Genomic DNA, 27,962 nt, shown 5'->3' on the forward strand with positions numbered 1-27,962 from the left:
AAATTGTTCAAAATACATTTTTGGGAAATCAGACTCATGCTGAAAGCAAAGCTGACACACTTTTCGCGAAAATCAAAACCCCATCCAGGAAAGGTTCTTGCATCCTAGTTTCTGCAACTGTCTATCGGTGAGGGGATTGAAGCGAGCAGGGCTCCTGGCCCCTCCCCGACAAAGCCCTGACGAAGGCCTATTCGCCTTGCCCTGACGGGCAAAGGTCCCAGCAGGCCACCGAGCACAGCTCCTCAGCCTATTAGAGTGAGGTTTCAGGATCTCTCTCATCCTGTAAACCAACATACTGAGGAAGGTGAAACGTGTGGCTGTGCTCCTCACATGCTGAAGCAGCAGCAGCCCTTTACCTGAAGCAAAGTTCCTTCATTCCTCCCTCCGATAACCCTTAGCAGGGGATTTATGGTAATTGAGTTGAGTTTCCAAACTGGCCCTTCCTTCCTTCCTTCCCATATCTGCCAGCTCGAGAAGGCTTGTTTTGTTGCACCTGGGAAGTAAAGTATCTATTTGCGAGAGAGAGAGAATGAGAGAGAGAGACAGAGAGAGAGAGACAGAGAGAGAAGGGGAAGGGGTGTTGGCAGTTAGGGTGTGAGCTAGAGAAATGAGGCCTGTCTGCAAAAGGCCATGGGATGGGAGTGCGTGGTTGCAGGTTGTTTGGCTTTGTAAGGCCTACTGCCCGCTTCACTCGAAACTGGGTCTATGGTTGTCGGTTTGTAGGCTGTAAAAGCCCAGAAAAGCTCTTCTCTCCAACCAGCAGAGTGGCGCAGCTGGATGGATCGAAACCATCCTCTGCTAAGTTTTTTCAAATTATGTTTTTGTGTCATGGCATTAGGGCACAAAGAGCTGTAAGTGCCTGGATGCAATGTCATTCCTTGAACTTGCTGCCTCGTGTCACTCTTGCGCTAAATAGGAGAGGGTCCCAGCCCAGCCAACAAAATGTACTGTTCAATCAAACCAAACTTAAAACCAAGCTCCTTTTTTAAGGGGTCCCGGGGAAATGTTGGGCTGACCGGCAAGACCTCATGATGCGAACTGCTTCTGCGTCAAACGCAAGCTTTTTTCATTCCCAGCCAATGACTTATTCTTATTTCTAAGGGGCGCTCCATCAGATAGCCCAGACAGGCAGGCGTTGATGGTATAGTGGTGAGCATAGCTGCCTTCCAAGCAGTTGACCCGGGTTCGATTCCCGGCCAACGCAGATCAAATCTTTAAATTGTTCAAAATGCATTTTTTGGAAATCAGACTCATGCTGAAAGCAAAGCTGACACACTTTTCGTGAAAATCAAAACCCCATCCAGGAAAGGTTCTTGCATCCTAGTTTCTGCAACTGTCTATCGGTGAGGGGATTGAAGCGAGCAGGGCTCCTGGCCCCTCCCCGACAAAGGCCTGACAAAGGCCTAATCGCCTTGCCCTGACGGGCAAAGGTCCCAGCAGGCCACCGAGCACAGCACCTCAGCCTATTAGAGTGAGGTTTCAGGATCTCTCTCATCCTGTAAACCAACATACTGAGGAAGGTGAAACGTGTGGCTGCGCTCCTCACATGCTGAAGCAGCAGCAGCCCTTTCCCTGAAGCAAAGTTCCTTCATTCCTCCCTCCCATAACCCTTAGCAGGGGATTTATGGTAATTGAGTTGAGTTTCCAAACTGGCCCTTCCTTCCTTCCTTCCCATATCTGCCAGCTCGAGAAGGCTTGTTTTGTTGCACCTGGGAAGTAAAGTATCTATTTGCGAGAGAGAGAGAATGAGAGAGAGAGACAGAGAGAGAGAGACAGAGAGAGAAGGGGAAGGGGTGTTGGCAGTTAGGGTGTGAGCTAGAGAAATGAGGCCTGTCTGCAAAAGGCCATGGGATGGGAGTGCGTGGTTGCAGGTTGTTTGGCTTTGTAAGGCCTACTGCCCGCTTCACTCGAAACTGGGTCTAGGGTTGTCGGTTTGTAGGCTGTAAAAGCCCAGAAAAGCTCTTGTTCTCCAACCAGCAGAGTGGCGCAGCGGAAGCGTGCTGGGCCCATAACCCAGAGGTCGATGGATCGAAACCATCCTCTGCTAAGTTTTTTCAAATTATGTTTTTGTGTCATGGCATTAGGGCACAAAGAGCTGTAAGTGCCTGGATGCAATGTCATTCCTTGAACTTGCTGCCTCGTTCCACTCTTGCGCTAAATAGGAGAGGGTCCCAGCCCAGCCAACAAAATGTACTGTTCAATCAAACCAAACTTAAAACCGAGCTCCTTTATTAAGGGGTCTCGGGGAAATGTTGGGCTGACCGGCAAGACCTCATGATGCGAACTGCTTCTGCGTCAAACGCAAGCTTTTTTCATTCCCAGCCAATGACTTATTCTTATTTCTAAGGGGCGCTCCATCACATAGCCCAGACAGGCAGGCGTTGGTGGTATAGTGGTGAGCATAGCTGCCTTCCAAGCAGTTGACCGATTCCCGGCCAACGCAGATCAAATCTTTAAATTGTTCAAAATGCATTTTTTGGAAATCAGACTCATGCTGAAAGCAAAGCTGACACACTTTTCGTGAAAATCAAAACCCCATCCAGGAAAGGTTCTTGCATCCTAGTTTCTGCAACTGTCTATCGGTGAGGGGATTGAAGCGAGCAGGGCTCCTGGCCCCTCCCCGACAAAGGCCTGACAAAGGCCTATTCGCCTTGCCCTGACGGGCAAAGGTCCCAGCAGGCCACCGAGCACAGCACCTCAGCCTATTAGAGTGAGGTTTCAGGATCTCTCTCATCCTGTAAACCAACATACTGAGGAAGGTGAAACGTGTGGCTGCGCTCCTCACATGCTGAAGCAGCAGCAGCCCTTTCCCTGAAGCAAAGTTCCTTCATTCCTCCCTCCCATAACCCTTAGCAGGGGATTTATGGTAATTGAGTTGAGTTTCCAAACTGGCCCTTCCTTCCTTCCTTCCCATATCTGCCAGCTCGAGAAGGCTTGTTTTGTTGCACCTGGGAAGTAAAGTATCTATTTGCGAGAGAGAGAGAATGAGAGAGAGAGACAGAGAGAGAGAGACAGAGAGAGAAGGGGAAGGGATGTTGGCAGTTAGGGTGTGAGCTAGAGAAATGAGGCCTGTCTGCAAAAGGCCATGGGATGGGAGTGCGTGGTTGCAGGTTGTTTGGCTTTGTAAGGCCTACTGCCCGCTTCACTCGAAACTGGGTCTAGGGTTGTCGGTTTGTAGGCTGTAAAAGCCCAGAAAAGCTCTTGTTCTCCAACCAGCAGAGTGGCGCAGCGGAAGCGTGCTGGGCCCATAACCCAGAGGTCGATGGATCGAAACCATCCTCTGCTAAGTTTTTTCAAATTATGTTTTTGTGTCATGGCATTAGGGCACAAAGAGCTGTAAGTGCCTGGATGCAATGTCATTCCTTGAACTTGCTGCCTCGTTCCACTCTTGCGCTAAATAGGAGAGGGTCCCAGCCCAGCCAACAAAATGTACTGTTCAATCAAACCAAACTTAAAACCAAGCTCCTTTTTTAAGGGGTCCCGGGGAAATGTTGGGCTGACCGGCAAGACCTCATGATGCGAACTGCTTCTGCGTCAAACGCAAGCTTTTTTCATTCCCAGCCAATGACTTATTCTTATTTCTAAGGGGAGCTCCATCACATAGCCCAGACAGGCAGGCGTTGGTGGTATAGTGGTGAGCATAGCTGCCTTCCAAGCAGTTGACCCGGGAGATCAAATCTTTAAATTGTTCAAAATGCATTTTTTGGAAATCAGACTCATGCTGAAAGCAAAGCTGACACACTTTTCGTGAAAATCAAAACCCCATCCAGGAAAGGTTCTTGCATCCTAGTTTCTGCAACTGTCTATCGGTGAGGGGATTGAAGCAGCAGGGCTCCTGGCCCCTCCCCGACAAAGCCCTGACGAAGGCCTGACAAAGGCCTAATCGCCTTGCCCTGACGGGCAAAGGTCCCAGCAGGCCACCGAGCACAGCACCTCAGCCTATTAGAGTGAGGTTTCAGGATCTCTCTCATCCTGTAAACCAACATACTGAGGAAGGTGAAACGTGTGGCTGCGCTCCTCACATGCTGAAGCAGCAGCAGCCCTTTCCCTGAAGCAAAGTTCCTTCATTCCTCCCTCCCATAACCCTTAGCAGGGGATTTATGGTAATTGAGTTGAGTTTCCAAACTGGCCCTTCCTTCCTTCCTTCCCATATCTGCCAGCTCGAGAAGGCTTGTTTTGTTGCACCTGGGAAGTAAAGTATCTATTTGCGAGAGAGAGAGAATGAGAGAGAGAGACAGAGAGAGAGAGACAGAGAGAGAAGGGGAAGGGGTGTTGGCAGTTAGGGTGTGAGCTAGAGAAATGAGGCCTGTCTGCAAAAGGCCATGGGATGGGAGTGCGTGGTTGCAGGTTGTTTGGCTTTGTAAGGCCTACTGCCCGCTTCACTCGAAACTGGGTCTAGGGTTGTCGGTTTGTAGGCTGTAAAAGCCCAGAAAAGCTCTTGTTCTCCAACCAGCAGAGTGGCGCAGCGGAAGCGTGCTGGGCCCATAACCCAGAGGTCGATGGATCGAAACCATCCTCTGCTAAGTTTTTTCAAATTATGTTTTTGTGTCATGGCATTAGGGCACAAAGAGCTGTAAGTGCCTGGATGCATTGTCATTCCTTGAACTTGCTGCCTCGTTCCACTCTTGCGCTAAATAGGAGAGGGTCCCAGCCCAGCCAACAAAATGTACTGTTCAATCAAACCAAACTTAAAACCGAGCTCCTTTATTAAGGGGTCCCGGGGAAATGTTGGGCTGACCGGCAAGACCTCATGATGCGAACTGCTTCTGCGTCAAACGCAAGCTTTTTTCATTCCCAGCCAATGACTTATTCTTATTTCTAAGGGGCGCTCCATCACATAGCCCAGACAGGCAGGCGTTGGTGGTATAGTGGTGAGCATAGCTGCCTTCCAAGCAGTTGACCGATTCCCGGCCAACGCAGATCAAATCTTTAAATTGTTCAAAATGCATTTTTTGGAAATCAGACTCATGCTGAAAGCAAAGCTGACACACTTTTCGTGAAAATCAAAACCCCATCCAGGAAAGGTTCTTGCATCCTAGTTTCTGCAACTGTCTATCAGTGAGGGGATTGAAGCGAGCAGGGCTCCTGGCCCCTCCCCGACAAAGGCCTGACAAAGGCCTATTCGCCTTGCCCTGACGGGCAAAGGTCCCAGCAGGCCACCGAGCACAGCACCTCAGCCTATTAGAGTGAGGTTTCAGGATCTCTCTCATCCTGTAAACCAACATACTGAGGAAGGTGAAACGTGTGGCTGTGCTCCTCACATGCTGAAGCAGCAGCAGCCCTTTCCCTGAAGCAAAGTTCCTTCATTCCTCCCTCCCATAACCCTTAGCAGGGGATTTATGGTAATTGAGTTGAGTTTCCAAACTGGCCCTTCCTTCCTTCCTTCCCATATCTGCCAGCTCGAGAAGGCTTGTTTTGTTGCACCTGGGAAGTAAAGTATCTATTTGCGAGAGAGAGAGAATGAGAGAGAGAGACAGAGAGAGAGAGAGACAGAGAGAGAAGGGGAAGGGGTGTTGGCAGTTAGGGTGTGAGCTAGAGAAATGAGGGCTGTCTGCAAAAGGCCATGGGATGAGAGTGCGTGGTTGCAGGTTGTTTGGCTTTGTAAGGCCTACTGCCCGCTTCACTCGAAACTGGGTCTAGGGTTGTCGGTTTGTAGGCTGTAAAAGCCCAGAAAAGCTCTTGTTCTCCAACCAGCAGAGTGGCGCAGCGGAAGCGTGCTGGGCCCATAACCCAGAGGTCGATGGATAGAAACCATCCTCTGCTAAGTTTTTTCAAATTATGTTTTTGTGTCATGGCATTAGGGCACAAAGAGCTGTAAGTGCCTGGATGCAATGTCATTCCTTGAACTTGCTGCCTCGTTCCACTCTTGCGCTAAATAGGAGAGGGTCCCAGCCCAGCCAACAAAATGTACTGTTCAATCAAACCAAACTTAAAACCAAGCTCCTTTTTTAAGGGGTCCCGGGGAAATGTTGGGCTGACCGGCAAGACCTCACGATGCGAACTGCTTCTGCGTCAAACGCAAGCTTTTTTCATTCCCAGCCAATGACTTATTCTTATTTCTAAGGGGCGCTCCATCACATAGCCCAGACAGGCAGGGGTTGGTGGTATAGTGGTGAGCATAGCTGCCTTCCAAGCAGTTGACCCGGGTTCGATTCCCGGCCAACGCAGATCAAATCTTTAAATTGTTCAAAATGTATTTTTTGGAAATCAGACTCATGCTGAAAGCAAAGCTGACACACTTTTCGTGAAAATCAAAACCCCATCCAGGAAAGGTTCTTGCATCCTAGTTTCTGCAACTGTCTATCGGTGAGGGGATTGAAGCGAGCAGGGCTCCTGGCCCCTCCCCGACAAAGCCCTGACGAAGGCCTGACAAAGGCCTAATCGCCTTGCCCTGACGGGCAAAGGTCCCAGCAGGCCACCGAGCACAGCACCTCAGCCTATTAGAGTGAGGTTTCAGGATCTCTCTCATCCTGTAAACCAACATACTGAGGAAGGTGAAACGTGTGGCTGCGCTCCTCACATGCTGAAGCAGCAGCAGCCCTTTCCCTGAAGCAAAGTTCCTTCATTCCTCCCTCCCATAACCCTTAGCAGGGGATTTATGGTAATTGAGTTGAGTTTCCAAACTGGCCCTTCCTTCCTTCCGTCCCATATCTGCCAGCTCGAGAAGGCTTGTTTTGTTGCACCTGGGAAGTAAAGTATCTATTTGCGAGAGAGAGAGAATGAGAGAGAGAGACAGAGAGAGAAGGGGAAGGGGTGTTGGCAGTTAGGGTGTGAGCTAGAGAAATGAGGCCTGTCTGCAAAAGGCCATGGGATGGGAGTGCGTGGTTGCAGGTTGTTTGGCTTTGTAAGGCCTACTGCCCGCTTCACTCGAAACTGGGTCTAGGGTTGTCTGTTTGTAGGCTGTAAAAGCCCAGAAAAGCTCTTGTTCTCCAACCAGCAGAGTGGCGCAGCGGAAGCGTGCTGGTCCCATAACCCAGAGGTCGATGGATCGAAACCATCCTCTGCTAACTTTTTTCAAATTATGTTTTTGTGTCATGGCATTAGGGCACAAAGAGCTGTAAGTGCCTGGATGCAATGTCATTCCTTGAACTTGCTGCCTCGTTCCACTCTTGCGCTAAATAGGAGAGGGCCCAGCCCAGCCAACAAAATGTACTGTTCAATCAAACCAAACTTAAAACCAAGCTCCTTTTTTAAGGGGTCCCGGGGAAATGTTGGGCTGACCGGCAAGACCTCATGATGCGAACTGCTTCTGCGTCAAACGCAAGCTTTTTTCATTCCCAGCCAATGACTTATTCTTATTTCTAAGGGACGCTCCATCAGATAGCCCAGACAGGCAGGCGTTGGTGGTATAGTGGTGAGCATAGCTGCCTTCCAAGCAGTTGACCCGGGTTCGATTCCCGGCCAACGCAGATCAAATCTTTAAATTGTTCAAAATGCATTTTTTGGAAATCAGACTCATGCTGAAAGCAAAGCTGACACACTTTTCGTGAAAATCAAAACCCCATCCAGGAAAGGTTCTTGCATCCTAGTTTCTGCAACTGTCTATCGGTGAGGGGATTGAAGCGAGCAGGGCTCCTGGCCCCTCCCCGACAAAGCCCTGACGAAGGCCTGACAAAGGCCTATTCGCCTTGCCCTGATGGGCAAAGGTCCCAGCAGGCCACCGAGCACAGCACCTCAGCCTATTAGAGTGAGGTTTCAGGATCTCTCTCATCCTGTAAACCAACATACTGAGGAAGGTGAAACGTGTGGCTGCGCTCCTCACATGCTGAAGCAGCAGCATCCCTTTCCCTGAAGCAAAGTTCCTTCATTCCTCACTCCCATAACCCTTAGCAGGGGATTTATGGTAATTGAGTTGAGTTTCCAAACTGGCCCTTCCTTCCTTCCTTCCCATATCTGCCAGCTCGAGAAGGCTTGTTTTGTTGCACCTGGGAAGTAAAGTATCTATTTGCGAGAGAGAGAGAATGAGAGAGAGAGACAGAGAGAGAGAGACAGAGAGAGAAGGGGAAGGGGTGTTGGCAGTTAGGGTGTGAGCTAGAGAAATGAGGCCTGTCTGCAAAAGGCCATGGGATGGGAGTGCGTGGTTGCAGGTTGTTTGGCTTTGTAAGGCCTACTGCCCGCTTCACTCGAAACTGGGTCTAGGGTTGTCGGTTTGTAGGCTGTAAAAGCCCAGAAAAGCTCTTGTTCTCCAACCAGCAGAGTGGCGCAGCGGAAGCGTGCTGGGCCCATAACCCAGAGGTCGATGGATCGAAACCATCCTCTGCTAACTTTTTTCAAATTATGTTTTTGTGTCATGGCATTAGGGCACAAAGAGCTGTAAGTGCCTGGATGCAATGTCATTCCTTGAACTTGCTGCCTCGTTCCACTCTTGCGCTAAATAGGAGAGGGTCCCAGCCCAGCCAACAAAATGTACTGTTCAAACAAACCAAACTTAAAACCAAGCTCCTTTTTTAAGGGGTCCCGGGGAAATGTTGGGCTGACCGGCAAGACCTCATGATGCGAACTGCTTCTGCGTCAAACGCAAGCTTTTTTCATTCCCAGCCAATGACTTATTCTTATTTCTAAGGGGCGCTCCATCATATAGCCCAGACAGGCAGGCGTTGGTGGTATAGTGGTGAGCATAGCTACCTTCCAAGCAGTTGACCGGATTCCCGGCCAACGCAGATCAAATCTTTAAATTGTTCAAAATGCATTTTTGGGAAATCAGACTCATGCTGAAAGCAAAGCTGACACACTTTTCGTGAAAATCAAAACCCCATCCAGGAAAGGTTCTTGCATCCTAGTTTCTGCAACTGTCTATCGGTGAGGGGATTGAAGCGAGCAGGGCTCCTGGCCCCTCCCCGACAAAGCCCTGACGAAGGCCTGACAAAGGCCTATTCGCCTTGCCCTGACGGGCAAAGGTCCCAGCAGGCCACCGAGCACAGCACCTCAGCCTATTAGAGTGAGGTTTCAGGATCTCTCTCATCCTGTAAACCAACATACTGAGGAAGGTGAAACGTGTGGCTGCGCTCCTCACATGCTGAAGCAGCAGCAGCCCTTTCCCTGAAGCAAAGTTCCTTCATTCCTCCCTCCCATAACCCTTAGCAGGGGATTTATGGTAATTGAGTTGAGTTTCCAAACTGGCCCTTCCTTCCTTCCTTCCCATATCTGCCAGCTCGAGAAGGCTTGTTTTGTTGCACCTGGGAAGTAAAGTATCTATTTGCGAGAGAGAGAGAATGAGAGAGAGAGACAGAGAGAGAGAGACAGAGAGAGAAGGGGAAGGGGTGTTGGCAGTTAGGGTGTGAGCTAGAGAAATGAGGCCTGTCTGCAAAAGGCCATGGGATGGGAGTGCGTGGTTGCAGGTTGTTTGGCTTTGTAAGGCCTACTGCCCGCTTCACTCGAAACTGGGTCTAGGGTTGTCTGTTTGTAGGCTGTAAAAGCCCAGAAAAGCTCCTGTTCTCCAACCAGCAGAGTGGCGCAGCGGAAGCGTGCTGGTCCCATAACCCAGAGGTCGATGGATCGAAACCATCCTCTGCTAACTTTTTTCAAATTATGTTTTTGTGTCATGGCATTAGGGCACAAAGAGCTGTAAGTGCCTGGATGCAATGTCATTCCTTGAACTTGCTGCCTCGTTCCACTCTTGCGCTAAATAGGAGAGGGTCCCAGCCCAGCCAACAAAATGTACTGTTCAATCAAACCAAACTTAAAACCAAGCTCCTTTTTTAAGGGGTCCCGGGGAAATGTTGGGCTGACCGGCAAGACCTCATGATGCGAACTGCTTCTGCGTCAAACGCAAGCTTTTTTCATTCCCAGCCAATGACTTATTCTTATTTCTAAGGGACGCTCCATCAGATAGCCCAGACAGGCAGGCGTTGGTGGTATAGTGGTGAGCATAGCTGCCTTCCAAGCAGTTGACCCGGGTTTGATTCCCGGCCAACGCAGATCAAATCTTTAAATTGTTCAAAATGCATTTTTTGGAAATCAGACTCATGCTGAAAGCAAAGCTGACACACTTTTCGTGAAAATCAAAACCCCATCCAGGAAAGGTTCTTGCATCCTAGTTTCTGCAACTGTCTATCGGTGAGGGGATTGAAGCGAGCAGGGCTCCTGGCCCCTCCCCGACAAAGCCCTGACGAAGGCCTGACAAAGGCCTATTCGCCTTGCCCTGACGGGCAAAGGTCCCAGCAGGCCACCGAGCACAGCACCTCAGCCTATTAGAGTGAGGTTTCAGGATCTCTCTCATCCTGTAAACCAACATACTGAGGAAGGTGAAACGTGTGGCTGCGCTCCTCACATGCTGAAGCAGCAGCAGCCCTTTCCCTGAAGCAAAGTTCCTTCATTCCTCACTCCCATAACCCTTAGCAGGGGATTTATGGTAATTGAGTTGAGTTTCCAAACTGGCCCTTCCTTCCTTCCTTCCCATATCTGCCAGCTCGAGAAGGCTTGTTTTGTTGCACCTGGGAAGTAAAGTATCTATTTGCGAGAGAGAGAGAATGAGAGAGAGAGACAGAGAGAGAGAGACAGAGAGAGAAGGGGAAGGGGTGTTGGCAGTTAGGGTGTGAGCTAGAGAAATGAGGCCTGTCTGCAAAAGGCCATGGGATGGGAGTGCGTGGTTGCAGGTTGTTTGGCTTTGTAAGGCCTACTGCCCGCTTCACTCGAAACTGGGTCTAGGGTTGTCGGTTTGTAGGCTGTAAAAGCCCAGAAAAGCTCTTGTTCTCCAACCAGCAGAGTGGCGCAGCGGAAGCGTGCTGGGCCCATAACCCAGAGGTCGATGGATCGAAACCATCCTCTGCTAACTTTTTTCAAATTATGTTTTTGTGTCATGGCATTAGGGCACAAAGAGCTGTAAGTGCCTGGATGCAATGTCATTCCTTGAACTTGCTGCCTCGTTCCACTCTTGCGCTAAATAGGAGAGGGCCCCAGCCCAGCCAACAATATGTACTGTTCAAACAAACCAAACTTAAAACCAAGCTCCTTTTTTAAGGGGTCCCGGGGAAATGTTGGGCTGACCGGCAAGACCTCATGATGCGAACTGCTTCTGCGTCAAACGCAAGCTTTTTTCATTCCCAGCCAATGACTTATTCTTATTTCTAAGGGGCGCTCCATCAGATAGCCCAGACAGGCAGGCGTTGGTGGTATAGTGGTGAGCATAGCTGCCTTCCAAGCAGTTGACCCGGGTTCGATTCCCGGCCAACGCAGATCAAATCTTTAAATTGTTCAAAATGCATTTTTTGGAAATCAGACTCATGCTGAAAGCAAAGCTGACACACTTTTCGTGAAAATCAAAACCCCATCCAGGAAAGGTTCTTGCATCCTAGTTTCTGCAACTGTCTATCGGTGAGGGGATTGAAGCGAGCAGGGCTCCTGGCCCCTCCCCGACAAAGCCCTGACGAAGGCCTGACAAAGGCCTATTCGCCTTGCCCTGACGGGCAAAGGTCCCAGCAGGCTACCGAGCACAGCACCTCAGCCTATTAGAGTGAGGTTTCAGGATCTCTCTCATCCTGTAAACCAACATACTGAGGAAGGTGAAACGTGTGGCTGCGCTCCTCACATGCTGAAGCAGCAGCAGCCCTTTCCCTGAAGCAAAGTTCCTTCATTCCTCACTCCCATAACCCTTAGCAGGGGATTTATGGTAATTGAGTTGAGTTTCCAAACTGGCCCTTCCTTCCTTCCTTCCCATATCTGCCAGCTCGAGAAGGCTTGTTTTGTTGCACCTGGGAAGTAAAGTATCTATTTGCGAGAGAGAGAGAATGAGAGAGAGAGACAGAGAGAGAGAGACAGAGAGAGAAGGGGAAGGGGTGTTGGCAGTTAGGGTGTGAGCTAGAGAAATGAGGCCTGTCTGCAAAAGGCCATGGGATGGGAGTGCGTGGTTGCAGGTTGTTTGGCTTTGTAAGGCCTACTGCCCGCTTCACTCGAAACTGGGTCTAGGGTTGTCGGTTTGTAGGCTGTAAAAGCCCAGAAAAGCTCTTGTTCTCCAACCAGCAGAGTGGCGCAGCGGAAGCGTGCTGGGCCCATAACCCAGAGGTCGATGGATCGAAACCATCCTCTGCTAACTTTTTTCAAATTATGTTTTTGTGTCATGGCATTAGGGCACAAAGAGCTGTAAGTGCCTGGATGCAATGTCATTCCTTGAACTTGCTGCCTCGTTCCACTCTTGCGCTAAATAGGAGAGGGCCCCAGCCCAGCCAACAAAATGTACTGTTCAAACAAACCAAACTTAAAACCAAGCTCCTTTTTTAAGGGGTCCCGGGGAAATGTTGGGCTGACCGGCAAGACCTCATGATGCGAACTGCTTCTGCGTCAAACGCAAGCTTTTTTCATTCCCAGCCAATGACTTATTCTTATTTCTAAGGGGCGCTCCATCAGATAGCCCAGACAGGCAGGCGTTGGTGGTATAGTGGTGAGCATAGCTGCCTTCCAAGCAGTTGACCCGGGTTCGATTCCCGGCCAACGCAGATCAAATCTTTAAATTGTTCAAAATGCATTTTTGGGAAATCAGACTCATGCTGAAAGCAAAGCTGACACACTTTTCGCGAAAATCAAAACCCCATCCAGGAAAGGTTCTTGCATCCTAGTTTCTGCAACTGTCTATCGGTGAGGGGATTGAAGCGAGCAGGGATCCTGGCCCCTCCCCGACAAAGCCCTGACGAAGGCCTGACAAAGGCCTATTCGCCTTGCCCTGACGGGCAAAGGTCCCAGCAGGCCACCGAGCACAGCACCTCAGCCTATTAGAGTGAGGTTTCAGGATCTCTCTCATCCTGTAAACCAACATACTGAGGAAGGTGAAACGTGTGGCTGCGCTCCTCACATGCTGAAGCAGCAGCAGCCCTTTCCCTGAAGCAAAGTTCCTTCATTCCTCACTCCCATAACCCTTAGCAGGGGATTTATGGTAATTGAGTTGAGTTTCCAAACTGGCCCTTCCTTCCTTCCTTCCCATATCTGCCAGCTCGAGAAGGCTTGTTTTGTTGCACCTGGGAAGTAAAGTATCTATTTGCGAGAGAGAGAGAATGAGAGAGAGAGACAGAGAGAGAGAGACAGAGAGAGAAGGGGAAGGGGTGTTGGCAGTTAGGGTGTGAGCTAGAGAAATGAGGCCTGTCTGCAAAAGGCCATGGGATGGGAGTGCGTGGTTGCAGGTTGTTTGGCTTTGTAAGGCCTACTGCCCGCTTCACTCGAAACTGGGTCTAGGGTTGTCGGTTTGTAGGCTGTAAAAGCCCAGAAAAGCTCTTGTTCTCCAACCAGCAGAGTGGCGCAGCGGAAGCGTGCTGGGCCCATAACCCAGAGGTCGATGGATCGAAACCATCCTCTGCTAACTTTTTTCAAATTATGTTTTTGTGTCATGGCATTAGGGCACAAAGAGCTGTAAGTGCCTGGATGCAATGTCATTCCTTGAACTTGCTGCCTCGTTCCACTCTTGCGCTAAATAGGAGAGGGCCCCAGCCCAGCCAACAATATGTACTGTTCAAACAAACCAAACTTAAAACCAAGCTCCTTTTTTAAGGGGTCCCGGGGAAATGTTGGGCTGACCGGCAAGACCTCATGATGCGAACTGCTTCTGCGTCAAACGCAAGCTTTTTTCATTCCCAGCCAATGACTTATTCTTATTTCTAAGGGGCGCTCCATCAGATAGCCCAGACAGGCAGGCGTTGGTGGTATAGTGGTGAGCATAGCTGCCTTCCAAGCAGTTGACCCGGGTTCGATTCCCGGCCAACGCAGATCAAATCTTTAAATTGTTCAAAATGCATTTTTTGGAAATCAGACTCATGCTGAAAGCAAAGCTGACACACTTTTCGTGAAAATCAAAACCCCATCCAGGAAAGGTTCTTGCATCCTAGTTTCTGCAACTGTCTATCGGTGAGGGGATTGAAGCGAGCAGGGCTCCTGGCCCCTCCCCGACAAAGCCCTGACGAAGGCCTGACAAAGGCCTATTCGCCTTGCCCTGACGGGCAAAGGTCCCAGCAGGCTACCGAGCACAGCACCTCAGCCTATTAGAGTGAGGTTTCAGGATCTCTCTCATCCTGTAAACCAACATACTGAGGAAGGTGAAACGTGTGGCTGCGCTCCTCACATGCTGAAGCAGCAGCAGCCCTTTCCCTGAAGCAAAGTTCCTTCATTCCTCACTCTCATAACCCTTAGCAGGGGATTTATGGTAATTGAGTTGAGTTTCCAAACTGGCCCTTCCTTCCTTCCTTCCCATATCTGCCAGCTCGAGAAGGCTTGTTTTGTTGCACCTGGGAAGTAAAGTATCTATTTGCGAGAGAGAGAGAATGAGAGAGAGAGACAGAGAGAGAGAGACAGAGAGAGAAGGGGAAGGGGTGTTGGCAGTTAGGGTGTGAGCTAGAGAAATGAGGCCTGTCTGCAAAAGGCCATGGGATGGGAGTGCGTGGTTGCAGGTTGTTTGGCTTTGTAAGGCCTACTGCCCGCTTCACTCGAAACTGGGTCTAGGGTTGTCGGTTTGTAGGCTGTAAAAGCCCAGAAAAGCTCTTGTTCTCCAACCAGCAGAGTGGCGCAGCGGAAGCGTGCTGGGCCCATAACCCAAAGGTCGATGGATCGAAACCATCCTCTGCTAACTTTTTTCAAATTATGTTTTTGTGTCATGGCATTAGGGCACAAAGAGCTGTAAGTGCCTGGATGCAATGTCATTCCTTGAACTTGCTGCCTCGTTCCACTCTTGCGCTAAATAGGAGAGGGCCCCAGCCCAGCCAACAAAATGTACTGTTCAAACAAACCAAACTTAAAACCAAGCTCCTTTTTTAAGGGGTCCCGGGGAAATGTTGGGCTGACCGGCAAGACCTCATGATGCGAACTGCTTCTGCGTCAAACGCAAGCTTTTTTCATTCCCAGCCAATGACTTATTCTTATTTCTAAGGGGCGCTCCATCAGATAGCCCAGACAGGCAGGCGTTGGTGGTATAGTGGTGAGCATAGCTGCCTTCCAAGCAGTTGACCCGGGTTCGATTCCCGGCCAACGCAGATCAAATCTTTAAATTGTTCAAAATGCATTTTTGGGAAATCAGACTCATGCTGAAAGCAAAGCTGACACACTTTTCGCGAAAATCAAAACCCCATCCAGGAAAGGTTCTTGCATCCTAGTTTCTGCAACTGTCTATCGGTGAGGGGATTGAAGCGAGCAGGGATCCTGGCCCCTCCCCGACAAAGCCCTGACGAAGGCCTGACAAAGGCCTATTCGCCTTGCCCTGACGGGCAAAGGTCCCAGCAGGCCACCGAGCACAGCACCTCAGCCTATTAGAGTGAGGTTTCAGGATCTCTCTCATCCTGTAAACCAACATACTGAGGAAGGTGAAACGTGTGGCTGCGCTCCTCACATGCTGAAGCAGCAGCAGCCCTTTCCCTGAAGCAAAGTTCCTTCATTCCTCCCTCCCATAACCCTTAGCAGGGGATTTATGGTAATTGAGTTGAGTTTCCAAACTGGCCCTTCCTTCCTTCCTTCCCATATCTGCCAGCTCGAGAAGGCTTGTTTTGTTGCACCTGGGAAGTAAAGTATCTATTTGCGAGAGAGAGAGAATGAGAGAGAGAGACAGAGAGAGAGAGACAGAGAGAGAAGGGGAAGGGGTGTTGGCAGTTAGGGTGTGAGCTAGAGAAATGAGGCCTGTCTGCAAAAGGCCATGGGATGGGAGTGCGTGGTTGCAGGTTGTTTGGCTTTGTAAGGCCTACTGCCCGCTTCACTCGAAACTGGGTCTAGGGTTGTCGGTTTGTAGGCTGTAAAAGCCCAGAAAAGCTCTTGTTCTCCAACCAGCAGAGTGGCGCAGCGGAAGCGTGCTGGGCCCATAACCCAGAGGATGATGGATCGAAACCATCCTCTGCTAAGTTTTTTCAAATTATGTTTTTGTGTCATGGCATTAGGGCACAAAGAGCTGTAAGTGCCTGGATGCAATGTCATTCCTTGAACTTGCTGCCTCGTTCCACTCTTGCGCTAAATAGGAGAGGGTCCCAGCCCAGCCAACAAAATGTACTGTTCAATCAAACCAAACTTAAAACCAAGCTCCTTTTTTAAGGGGTCCCGGGGAAATGTTGGGCTGACCGGCAAGACCTCATGATGCGAACTGCTTCTGCGTCAAACGCAAGCTTTTTTCATTCCCAGCCAATGACTTATTCTTATTTCTAAGGGGCGCTCCATCAGAGAGCCCAGACAGGCAGGCGTTAGTGGTATAGTGGTGAGCATAGCTGCCTTCCAAGCAGTTGACCCGGATTCGATTCCCGGCCAACGCAGATCAAATCTTTAAATTGTTCAAAATGCATTTTTTGGAAATCAGACTCATGCTGAAAGCAAAGCTGACACACTTTTCGTGAAAATCAAAACCCCATCCAGGAAAGGTTCTTGCATCCTAGTTTCTGCAACTGTCTATCGGTGAGGGGATTGAAGCGAGCAGGGCTCCTGGCCCCTCCCCGACAAAGCCCTGACGACGGCCTGACAAAGGCCTATTCGCCTTGCCCTGACGGGCCAAGGTCCCAGCAGGCCACCGAGCACAGCACCTCAGCCTATTAGAGTGAGGTTTCAGGATCTCTCTCATCCTGTAAACCAACATACTGAGGAAGGTGAAACGTGTGGCTGCGCTCCTCACATGCTGAAGCAGCAGCAGCCCTTTCCCTGAAGCAAAGTTCCTTCATTCCTCCCTCCCATAACCCTTAGCAGGGGATTTATGGTAATTGAGTTGAGTTTCCAAACTGGCCCTTCCTTCCTTCCTTCCCATATCTGCCAGCTCGAGAAGGATTGTTTTGTTGCACCTGGGAAGTAAAGTATCTATTTGCGAGAGAGAGAGAATGAGAGAGAGAGACAGAGAGAGAGAGAGACAGAGAGAGAAGGGGAAGGGGTGTTGGCAGTTAGGGTGTGAGCTAGAGAAATGAGGCCTGTCTGCAAAAGGCCATGGGATGGGAGTGCGTGGTTGCAGGTTGTTTGGCTTTGTAAGGCCTACTGCCCGCTTCACTCGAAACTGGGTCTAGGGTTGTCGGTTTGTAGGCTGTAAAAGCCCAGAAAAGCTCTTGTTCTCCAACCAGCAGAGTGGCGCAGCGGAAGTGTGCTGGGCCCATAACCCAGAGGTCGATGGATCGAAACCATCCTCTGCTAAGTTTTTTCAAATTATGTTTTTGTGTCATGGCATTAGGGCACAAAGAGCTGTAAGTGCCTGGATGCAATGTCATTCCTTGAACTTGCTGCCTCGTTCCACTCTTGCGCTAAATAGGAGAGGGTCCCAGCCCAGCCAACAAAATGTACTGTTCAATCAAACCAAACTTAAAACCGAGCTCCTTTATTAAGGGGTCCCGGGGAAATGTTGGGCTGACCGGCAAGACCTCATGATGCGAACTGCTTCTGCGTCAAACGCAAGCTTTTTTCATTCCCAGCCAATGACTTATTCTTATTTCTAAGGGGCGCTCCATCACATAGCCCAGACAGGCAGGCGTTGGTGGTATAGTGGTGAGCATAGCTGCCTTCCAAGCAGTTGACCGATTCCCGGCCAACGCAGATCAAATCTTTAAATTGTTCAAAATGCATTTTTTGGAAATCAGACTCATGCTGAAAGCAAAGCTGACACACTTTTCGTGAAAATCAAAACCCCATCCAGGAAAGGTTCTTGCATCCTAGTTTCTGCAACTGTCTATCGGTGAGGGGATTGAAGCGAGCAGGGCTCCTGGCCCCTCCCCGACAAAGGCCTGACAAAGGCCTATTCGCCTTGCCCTGACGGGCAAAGGTCCCAGCAGGCCACCGAGCACAGCACCTCAGCCTATTAGAGTGAGGTTTCAGGATCTCTCTCATCCTGTAAACCAACATACTGAGGAAGGTGAAACGTGTGGCTGTGCTCCTCACATGCTGAAGCAGCAGCAGCCCTTTCCCTGAAGCAAAGTTCCTTCATTCCTCCCTCCCATAACCCTTAGCAGGGGATTTATGGTAATTGAGTTGAGTTTCCAAACTGGCCCTTCCTTCCTTCCTTCCCATATCTGCCAGCTCGAGAAGGCTTGTTTTGTTGCACCTGGGAAGTAAAGTATCTATTTGCGAGAGAGAGAGAATGAGAGAGAGAGACAGAGAGAGAGAGAGACAGAGAGAGAAGGGGAAGGGGTGTTGGCAGTTAGGGTGTGAGCTAGAGAAATGAGGCCTGTCTGCAAAAGGCCATGGGATGAGAGTGCGTGGTTGCAGGTTGTTTGGCTTTGTAAGGCCTACTGCCCGCTTCACTCGAAACTGGGTCTAGGGTTGTCGGTTTGTAGGCTGTAAAAGCCCAGAAAAGCTCTTGTTCTCCAACCAGCAGAGTGGCGCAGCGGAAGCGTGCTGGGCCCATAACCCAGAGGTCGATGGATAGAAACCATCCTCTGCTAAGTTTTTTCAAATTATGTTTTTGTGTCATGGCATTAGGGCACAAAGAGCTGTAAGTGCCTGGATGCAATGTCATTCCTTGAACTTGCTGCCTCGTTCCACTCTTGCGCTAAATAGGAGAGGGTCCCAGCCCAGCCAACAAAATGTACTGTTCAATCAAACCAAACTTAAAACCAAGCTCCTTTTTTAAGGGGTCCCGGGGAAATGTTGGGCTGACCGGCAAGACCTCACGATGCGAACTGCTTCTGCGTCAAACGCAAGCTTTTTTCATTCCCAGCCAATGACTTATTCTTATTTCTAAGGGGCGCTCCATCACATAGCCCAGACAGGCAGGCGTTGGTGGTATAGTGGTGAGCATAGCTGCCTTCCAAGCAGTTGACCCGGGTTCGATTCCCGGCCAACGCAGATCAAATCTTTAAATTGTTCAAAATGTATTTTTTGGAAATCAGACTCATGCTGAAAGCAAAGCTGACACACTTTTCGTGAAAATCAAAACCCCATCCAGGAAAGGTTCTTGCATCCTAGTTTCTGCAACTGTCTATCGGTGAGGGGATTGAAGCGAGCAGGGCTCCTGGCCCCTCCCCGACAAAGCCCTGACGAAGGCCTGACAAAGGCCTAATCGCCTTGCCCTGACGGGCAAAGGTCCCAGCAGGCCACCGAGCACAGCACCTCAGCCTATTAGAGTGAGGTTTCAGGATCTCTCTCATCCTGTAAACCAACATACTGAGGAAGGTGAAACGTGTGGCTGCGCTCCTCACATGCTGAAGCAGCAGCAGCCCTTTCCCTGAAGCAAAGTTCCTTCATTCCTCCCTCCCATAACCCTTAGCAGGGGATTTATGGTAATTGAGTTGAGTTTCCAAACTGGCCCTTCCTTCCTTCCGTCCCATATCTGCCAGCTCGAGAAGGCTTGTTTTGTTGCACCTGGGAAGTAAAGTATCTATTTGCGAGAGAGAGAGAATGAGAGAGAGAGACAGAGAGAGAAGGGGAAGGGGTGTTGGCAGTTAGGGTGTGAGCTAGAGAAATGAGGCCTGTCTGCAAAAGGCCATGGGATGGGAGTGCGTGGTTGCAGGTTGTTTGGCTTTGTAAGGCCTACTGCCCGCTTCACTCGAAACTGGGTCTAGGGTTGTCTGTTTGTAGGCTGTAAAAGCCCAGAAAAGCTCTTGTTCTCCAACCAGCAGAGTGGCGCAGCGGAAGCGTGCTGGTCCCATAACCCAGAGGTCGATGGATCGAAACCATCCTCTGCTAACTTTTTTCAAATTATGTTTTTGTGTCATGGCATTAGGGCACAAAGAGCTGTTAAGTGCCTGGATGCAATGTCATTCCTTGAACTTGCTGCCTCGTTCCACTCTTGCGCTAAATAGGAGAGGGTCCCAGCCCAGCCAACAAAATGTACTGTTCAATCAAACCAAACTTAAAACCAAGCTCCTTTTTTAAGGGGTCCCGGGGAAATGTTGGGCTGACCGGCAAGACCTCATGATGCGAACTGCTTCTGCGTCAAACGCAAGCTTTTTTCATTCCCAGCCAATGACTTATTCTTATTTCTAAGGGACGCTCCATCAGATAGCCCAGACAGGCAGGCGTTGGTGGTATAGTGGTGAGCATAGCTGCCTTCCAAGCAGTTGACCCGGGTTCTATTCCCGGCCAACGCAGATCAAATCTTTAAATTGTTCAAAATGCATTTTTTGGAAATCAGACTCATGCTGAAAGCAAAGCTGACACACTTTTCGTGAAAATCAAAACCCCATCCAGGAAAGGTTCTTGCATCCTAGTTTCTGCAACTGTCTATCGGTGAGGGGATTGAAGCGAGCAGGGCTCCTGGCCCCTCCCTGACAAAGCCCTGACGAAGGCCTGACAAAGGCCTATTCGCCTTGCCCTGACGGGCAAAGGTCCCAGCAGGCCACCGAGCACAGCACCTCAGCCTATTAGAGTGAGGTTTCAGGATCTCTCTCATCCTGTAAACCAACATACTGAGGAAGGTGAAACGTGTGGCTGCGCTCCTCACATGCTGAAGCAGCAGCATCCCTTTCCCTGAAGCAAAGTTCCTTCATTCCTCACTCCCATAACCCTTAGCAGGGGATTTATGGTAATTGAGTTGAGTTTCCAAACTGGCCCTTCCTTCCTTCCTTCCCATATCTGCCAGCTCGAGAAGGCTTGTTTTGTTGCACCTGGGAAGTAAAGTATCTATTTGCGAGAGAGAGAGAATGAGAGAGAGAGACAGAGAGAGAGAGACAGAGAGAGAAGGGGAAGGGGTGTTGGCAGTTAGGGTGTGAGCTAGAGAAATGAGGCCTGTCTGCAAAAGGCCATGGGATGGGAGTGCGTGGTTGCAGGTTGTTTGGCTTTGTAAGGCCTACTGCCCGCTTCACTCGAAACTGGGTCTAGGGTTGTCGGTTTGTAGGCTATAAAAGCCCAGAAAAGCTCTTGTTCTCCAACCAGCAGAGTGGCGCAGCGGAAGCGTGCTGGGCCCATAACCCAGAGGTCGATGGATCGAAACCATCCTCTGCTAACTTTTTTCAAATTATGTTTTTGTGTCATGGCATTAGGGCACAAAGAGCTGTAAGTGCCTGGATGCAATGTCATTCCTTGAACTTGCTGCCTCGTTCCACTCTTGCGCTAAATAGGAGAGGGTCCCAGCCCAGCCAACAAAATGTACTGTTCAAACAAACCAAACTTAAAACCAAGCTCCTTTTTTAAGGGGTCCCGGGGAAATGTTGGGCTGACCGGCAAGACCTCATGATGCCAACTGCTTCTGCGTCAAACGCAAGCTTTTTTCATTCCCAGCCAATGACTTATTCTTATTTCTAAGGGGCGCTCCATCAGATAGCCCAGACAGGCAGGCGTTGGTGGTATAGTGGTGAGCATAGCTACCTTCCAAGCAGTTGACCGGATTCCCGGCCAACGCAGATCAAATCTTTAAATTGTTCAAAATGCATTTTTGGGAAATCAGACTCATGCTGAAAGCAAAGCTGACACACTTTTCGCGAAAATCAAAACCCCATCCAGGAAAGGTTCTTGCATCCTAGTTTCTGCAACTGTCTATCGGTGAGGGGATTGAAGCGAGCAGGGCTCCTGGCCCCTCCCCGACAAAGCCCTGACGAAGGCCTGACAAAGGCCTATTCGCCTTGCCCTGACGGGCAAAGGTCCCAGCAGGCCACCGAGCACAGCACCTCAGCCTATTAGAGTGAGGTTTCAGGATCTCTCTCATCCTGTAAACCAACATACTGAGGAAGGTGAAACGTGTGGCTGCGCTCCTCACATGCTGAAGCAGCAGCAGCCCTTTCCCTGAAGCAAAGTTCCTTCATTCCTCCCTCCCATAACCCTTAGCAGGGGATTTATGGTAATTGAGTTGAGTTTCCAAACTGGCCCTTCCTTCCTTCCTTCCCATATCTGCCAGCTCGAGAAGGCTTGTTTTGTTGCACCTGGGAAGTAAAGTATCTATTTGCGAGAGAGAGAGAATGAGAGAGAGAGACAGAGAGAGAGAGACAGAGAGAGAAGGGGAAGGGGTGTTGGCAGTTAGGGTGTGAGCTAGAGAAATGAGGCCTGTCTGCAAAAGGCCATGGGATGGGAGTGCGTGGTTGCAGGTTGTTTGGCTTTGTAAGGCCTACTGCCCGCTTCACTCGAAACTGGGTCTAGGGTTGTCTGTTTGTAGGCTGTAAAAGCCCAGAAAAGCTCTTGTTCTCCAACCAGCAGAGTGGCGCAGCGGAAGCGTGCTGGTCCCATAACCCAGAGGTCGATGGATCGAAACCATCCTCTGCTAACTTTTTTCAAATTATGTTTTTGTGTCATGGCATTAGGGCACAAAGAGCTGTAAGTGCCTGGATGCAATGTCATTCCTTGAACTTGCTGCCTCGTTCCACTCTTGCGCTAAATAGGAGAGGGTCCCAGCCCAGCCAACAAAATGTACTGTTCAATCAAACCAAACTTAAAACCAAGCTCCTTTTTTAAGGGGTCCCGGGGAAATGTTGGGCTGACCGGCAAGACCTCATGATGCGAACTGCTTCTGCGTCAAACGCAAGCTTTTTTCATTCCCAGCCAATGACTTATTCTTATTTCTAAGGGACGCTCCATCAGATAGCCCAGACAGGCAGGCGTTGGTGGTATAGTGGTGAGCATAGCTGCCTTCCAAGCAGTTGACCCGGGTTCGATTCCCGGCCAACGCAGATCAAATCTTTAAATTGTTCAAAATGCATTTTTTGGAAATCAGACTCATGCTGAAAGCAAAGCTGACACACTTTTCGTGAAAATCAAAACCCCATCCAGGAAAGGTTCTTGCATCCTAGTTTCTGCAACTGTCTATCGGTGAGGGGATTGAAGCGAGCAGGGCTCCTGGCCCCTCCCCGACAAAGCCCTGACGAAGGCCTGACAAAGGCCTATTCGCCTTGCCCTGACGGGCAAAGGTCCCAGCAGGCCACCGAGCACAGCACCTCAGCCTACTAGAGTGAGGTTTCAGGATCTCTCTCATCCTGTAAACCAACATACTGAGGAAGGTGAAACGTGTGGCTGCGCTCCTCACATGCTGAAGCAGCAGCAGCCCTTTCCCTGAAGCAAAGTTCCTTCATTCCTCACTCCCATAACCCTTAGCAGGGGATTTATGGTAATTGAGTTGAGTTTCCAAACTGGCCCTTCCTTCCTTCCTTCCCATATCTGCCAGCTCGAGAAGGCTTGTTTTGTTGCACCTGGGAAGTAAAGTATCTATTTGCGAGAGAGAGAGAATGAGAGAGAGAGACAGAGAGAGAGAGACAGAGAGAGAAGGGGAAGGGGTGTTGGCAGTTAGGGTGTGAGCTAGAGAAATGAGGCCTGTCTGCAAAAGGCCATGGGATGGGAGTGCGTGGTTGCAGGTTGTTTGGCTTTGTAAGGCCTACTGCCCGCTTCACTCGAAACTGGGTCTAGGGTTGTCGGTTTGTAGGCTGTAAAAGCCCAGAAAAGCTCTTGTTCTCCAACCAGCAGAGTGGCGCAGCGGAAGCGTGCTGGGCCCATAACCCAGAGGTCGATGGATCGAAACCATCCTCTGCTAACTTTTTTCAAATTATGTTTTTGTGTCATGGCATTAGGGCACAAAGAGCTGTAAGTGCCTGGATGCAATGTCATTCCTTGAACTTGCTGCCTCGTTCCACTCTTGCGCTAAATAGGAGAGGGTCCCAGCCCAGCCAACAAAATGTACTGTTCAAACAAACCAAACTTAAAACCAAGCTCCTTTTTTAAGGGGTCCCGGGGAAATGTTGGGCTGACCGGCAAGACCTCATGATGCGAACTGCTTCTGCGTCAAACGCAAGCTTTTTTCATTCCCAGCCAATGACTTATTCTTATTTCTAAGGGGCGCTCCATCAGATAGCCCAGACAGGCAGGCGTTGGTGGTATAGTGGTGAGCATAGCTGCCTTCCAAGCAGTTGACCCGGGTTCGATTCCCGGCCAACGCAGATCAAATCTTTAAATTGTTCAAAATGCATTTTTGGGAAATCAGACTCATGCTGAAAGCAAAGCTGACACACTTTTCGCGAAAATCAAAACCCCATCCAGGAAAGGTTCTTGCATCCTAGTTTCTGCAACTGTCTATCGGTGAGGGGATTGAAGCGAGCAGGGATCCTGGCCCCTCCCCGACAAAGCCCTGACGAAGGCCTGACAAAGGCCTATTCGCCTTGCCCTGACGGGCAAAGGTCCCAGCAGGCCACCGAGCACAGCACCTCAGCCTATTAGAGTGAGGTTTCAGGATCTCTCTCATCCTGTAAACCAACATACTGAGGAAGGTGAAACGTGTGGCTGCGCTCCTCACATGCTGAAGCAGCAGCAGCCCTTTCCCTGAAGCAAAGTTCCTTCATTCCTCCCTCCCATAACCCTTAGCAGGGGATTTATGGTAATTGAGTTGAGTTTCCAAACTGGCCCTTCCTTCCTTCCTTCCCATATCTGCCAGCTCGAGAAGGCTTGTTTTGTTGCACCTGGGAAGTAAAGTATCTATTTGCGAGAGAGAGAGAATGAGAGAGAGAGACAGAGAGAGAGAGACAGAGAGAGAAGGGGAAGGGGTGTTGGCAGTTAGGGTGTGAGCTAGAGAAATGAGGCCTGTCTGCAAAAGGCCATGGGATGGGAGTGCGTGGTTGCAGGTTGTTTGGCTTTGTAAGGCCTACTGCCCGCTTCACTCGAAACTGGGTCTAGGGTTGTCGGTTTGTAGGCTGTAAAAGCCCAGAAAAGCTCTTGTTCTCCAACCAGCAGAGTGGCGCAGCGGAAGCGTGCTGGGCCCATAACCCAGAGGTCGATGGATCGAAACCATCCTCTGCTAAGTTTTTTCAAATTATGTTTTTGTGTCATGGCATTAGGGCACAAAGAGCTGTAAGTGCCTGGATGCAATGTCATTCCTTGAACTTGCTGCCTCGTTCCACTCTTGCGCTAAATAGGAGAGGGTCCCAGCCCAGCCAACAAAATGTACTGTTCAATCAAACCAAACTTAAAACCAAGCTCCTTTTTTAAGGGGTCCCGGGGAAATGTTGGGCTGACCGGCAAGACCTCATGATGCGAACTGCTTCTGCGTCAAACGCAAGCTTTTTTCATTCCCAGCCAATGACTTATTCTTATTTCTAAGGGGCGCTCCATCAGAGAGCCCAGACAGGCAGGCGTTAGTGGTATAGTGGTGAGCATAGCTGCCTTCCAAGCAGTTGACCCGGATTCGATTCCCGGCCAACGCAGATCAAATCTTTAAATTGTTCAAAATGCATTTTTTGGAAATCAGACTCATGCTGAAAGCAAAGCTGACACACTTTTCGTGAAAATCAAAACCCCATCCAGGAAAGGTTCTTGCATCCTAGTTTCTGCAACTGTCTATCGGTGAGGGGATTGAAGCGAGCAGGGCTCCTGGCCCCTCCCCGACAAAGCCCTGACGACGGCCTGACAAAGGCCTATTCGCCTTGCCCTGACGGGCCAAGGTCCCAGCAGGCCACCGAGCACAGCACCTCAGCCTATTAGAGTGAGGTTTCAGGATCTCTCTCATCCTGTAAACCAACATACTGAGGAAGGTGAAACGTGTGGCTGCGCTCCTCACATGCTGAAGCAGCAGCAGCCCTTTCCCTGAAGCAAAGTTCCTTCATTCCTCCCTCCCATAACCCTTAGCAGGGGATTTATGGTAATTGATTTGAGTTTCCAAACTGGCCCTTCCTTCCTTCCTTCCCATATCTGCCAGCTCGAGAAGGATTGTTTTGTTGCACCTGGGAAGTAAAGTATCTATTTGCGAGAGAGAGAGAATGAGAGAGAGAGACAGAGAGAGAGAGAGACAGAGAGAGAAGGGGAAGGGGTGTTGGCAGTTAGGGTGTGAGCTAGAGAAATGAGGCCTGTCTGCAAAAGGCCATGGGATGGGAGTGCGTGGTTGCAGGTTGTTTGGCTTTGTAAGGCCTACTGCCCGCTTCACTCGAAACTGGGTCTAGGGTTGTCGGTTTGTAGGCTGTAAAAGCCCAGAAAAGCTCTTGTTCTCCAACCAGCAGAGTGGCGCAGCGGAAGTGTGCTGGGCCCATAACCCAGAGGTCGATGGATGGAAACCATCCTCTGCTAAGTTTTTTCAAATTATGTTTTTGTGTCATGGCATTAGGGCACAAAGAGCTGTAAGTGCCTGGATGCAATGTCATTCCTTGAACTTGCTGCCTCGTTCCACTCATGCGCTAAATAGGAGAGGGTCCCAGCCCAGCCAACAAAATGTACTGTTCAATCAAACCAAACTTAAAACCAAGCTCCTTTTTTAAGGGGTCCCGGGGAAATGTTGGGCTGACCGGCAAGACCTCATGATGCGAACTGCTTCTGCGTCAAACGCAAGCTTTTTTCATTCCCAGCCAATGACTTATTCTTATTTCTAAGGGGAGCTCCATCACATAGCCCAGACAGGCAGGCGTTGGTGGTATAGTGGTGAGCATAGCTGCCTTCCAAGCAGTTGACCCGGGTTCGATTCCCGGCCAAAGCAGATCAAATCTTTAAATTGTTCAAAATGCATTTTTTGGAAATCAGACTCATGCTGAAAGCAAAGCTGACACACTTTTCGTGAAAATCAAAACCCCATCCAGGAAAGGTTCTTGCATCCTAGTTTCTGCAACTGTCTATCGGTGAGGGGATTGAAGCGAGCAGGGCTCCTGGCCCCTCCCCGACAAAGCCCTGACGAAGGCCTGACAAAGGCCTAATCGCCTTGCCCTGACGGGCAAAGGTCCCAGCAGGCCACCGAGCACAGCACCTCAGCCTATTAGAGTGAGGTTTCAGGATCTCTCTCATCCTGTAAACCAACATACTGAGGAAGGTGAAACGTGTGGCTGCGCTCCTCACATGCTGAAGCAGCAGCAGCCCTTTCCCTGAAGCAAAGTTCCTTCATTCCTCCCTCCCATAACCCTTAGCAGGGGATTTATGGTAATTGAGTTGAGTTTCCAAACTGGCCCTTCCTTCCTTCCTTCCCATATCTGCCAGCTCGAGAAGGCTTGTTTTGTTGCACCTGGGAAGTAAAGAATCTATTTGCGAGAGAGAGAGAATGAGAGAGAGAGACAGAGAGAGAGAGACAGAGAGAGAAGGGGAAGGGGTGTTGGCAGTTAGGGTGTGAGCTAGAGAAATGAGGCCTGTCTGCAAAAGGCCATGGGATGGGAGTGCGTGGTTGCAGGTTGTTTGGCTTTGTAAGGCCTACTGCCCGCTTCACTCGAAACTGGGTCTAGGGTTGTCGGTTTGTAGGCTGTAAAAGCCCAGAAAAGCTCTTGTTCTCCAACCAGCAGAGTGGCGCAGCGGAAGCGTGCTTGGCCCATAACCCAGAGGTCGATGGATCGAAACCATCCTCTGCTAAGTTTTTTCAAATTATGTTTTTGTGTCATGGCATTAGGGCACAAAGAGCTGTAAGTGCCTGGATGCAATGTCATTCCTTGAACTTGCTGCCTCGTTCCACTCTTGCGCTAAATAGGAGAGGGTCCCAGCCCAGCCAACAAAATGTACTGTTCAATCAAACCAAACTTAAAACCGAGCTCCTTTATTAAGGGGTCCCGGGGAAATGTTGGGCTGACCGGCAAGACCTCATGATGCGAACTGCTTCTGCGTCAAACGCAAGCTTTTTTCATTCCCAGCCAATGACTTATTCTTATTTCTAAGGGGCGCTCCATCACATAGCCCAGACAGGCAGGCGTTGGTGGTATAGTGGTGAGCATAGCTGCCTTCCAAGCAGTTGACCGATTCCCGGCCAACGCAGATCAAATCTTTAAATTGTTCAAAATGCATTTTTTGGAAATCAGACTCATGCTGAAAGCAAAGCTGACACACTTTTCGTGAAAATCAAAACCCCATCCAGGAAAGGTTCTTGCATCCTAGTTTCTGCAACTGTCTATCGGTGAGGGGATTGAAGCGAGCAGGGCTCCTGGCCCCTCCCCGACAAAGGCCTGACAAAGGCCTATTCGCCTTGCCCTGACGGGCAAAGGTCCCAGCAGGCCACCGAGCACAGCACCTCAGCCTATTAGAGTGAGGTTTCAGGATATCTCTCATCCTGTAAACCAACATACTGAGGAAGGTGAAACGTGTGGCTGTGCTCCTCACATGCTGAAGCAGCAGCAGCCCTTTCCCTGAAGCAAAGTTCCTTCATTCCTCCCTCCCATAACCCTTAGCAGGGGATTTATGGTAATTGAGTTGAGTTTCCAAACTGGCCCTTCCTTCCTTCCTTCCCATATCTGCCAGCTCGA

The 27,962-nt window shown here is 49.9% G+C and overlaps 8 non-coding genes across 8 annotated transcripts; all 8 read left to right on the forward strand.

Moving 5' to 3' along the window:
• The first annotated feature begins 7,337 nt into the window (after positions 1–7,337).
• TRNAG-UCC (transfer RNA glycine (anticodon UCC)) lies at positions 7,338–7,409 on the forward strand. Its single transcript has one exon. It is a non-coding gene; the product is annotated as a tRNA-Gly (tRNA).
• A 3,693-nt stretch (positions 7,410–11,102) lies between these two features.
• On the forward strand, positions 11,103–11,174 carry TRNAG-UCC (transfer RNA glycine (anticodon UCC)). Its single transcript has one exon. It is a non-coding gene; the product is annotated as a tRNA-Gly (tRNA).
• A 1,185-nt stretch (positions 11,175–12,359) lies between these two features.
• TRNAG-UCC (transfer RNA glycine (anticodon UCC)) lies at positions 12,360–12,431 on the forward strand. Its single transcript has one exon. It is a non-coding gene; the product is annotated as a tRNA-Gly (tRNA).
• A 1,185-nt stretch (positions 12,432–13,616) lies between these two features.
• TRNAG-UCC (transfer RNA glycine (anticodon UCC)) lies at positions 13,617–13,688 on the forward strand. The gene has a single exon. It is a non-coding gene; the product is annotated as a tRNA-Gly (tRNA).
• A 1,185-nt stretch (positions 13,689–14,873) lies between these two features.
• TRNAG-UCC (transfer RNA glycine (anticodon UCC)) lies at positions 14,874–14,945 on the forward strand. The gene has a single exon. It is a non-coding gene; the product is annotated as a tRNA-Gly (tRNA).
• A 3,685-nt stretch (positions 14,946–18,630) lies between these two features.
• On the forward strand, positions 18,631–18,702 carry TRNAG-UCC (transfer RNA glycine (anticodon UCC)). The gene has a single exon. It is a non-coding gene; the product is annotated as a tRNA-Gly (tRNA).
• A 3,680-nt stretch (positions 18,703–22,382) lies between these two features.
• TRNAG-UCC (transfer RNA glycine (anticodon UCC)) lies at positions 22,383–22,454 on the forward strand. The gene has a single exon. It is a non-coding gene; the product is annotated as a tRNA-Gly (tRNA).
• A 1,185-nt stretch (positions 22,455–23,639) lies between these two features.
• On the forward strand, positions 23,640–23,711 carry TRNAG-UCC (transfer RNA glycine (anticodon UCC)). The gene has a single exon. It is a non-coding gene; the product is annotated as a tRNA-Gly (tRNA).
• The last annotated feature ends 4,251 nt before the right edge of the window (positions 23,712–27,962 follow it).

The sequence above is a fragment of the Ambystoma mexicanum genome, chromosome 6q, assembly GCF_040938575.1.
Source record: "Ambystoma mexicanum isolate Mex_15411 chromosome 6q, UKY_AmexF1_1, whole genome shotgun sequence".
Classification (NCBI taxonomy): domain Eukaryota; kingdom Metazoa; phylum Chordata; class Amphibia; order Caudata; family Ambystomatidae; genus Ambystoma; species Ambystoma mexicanum.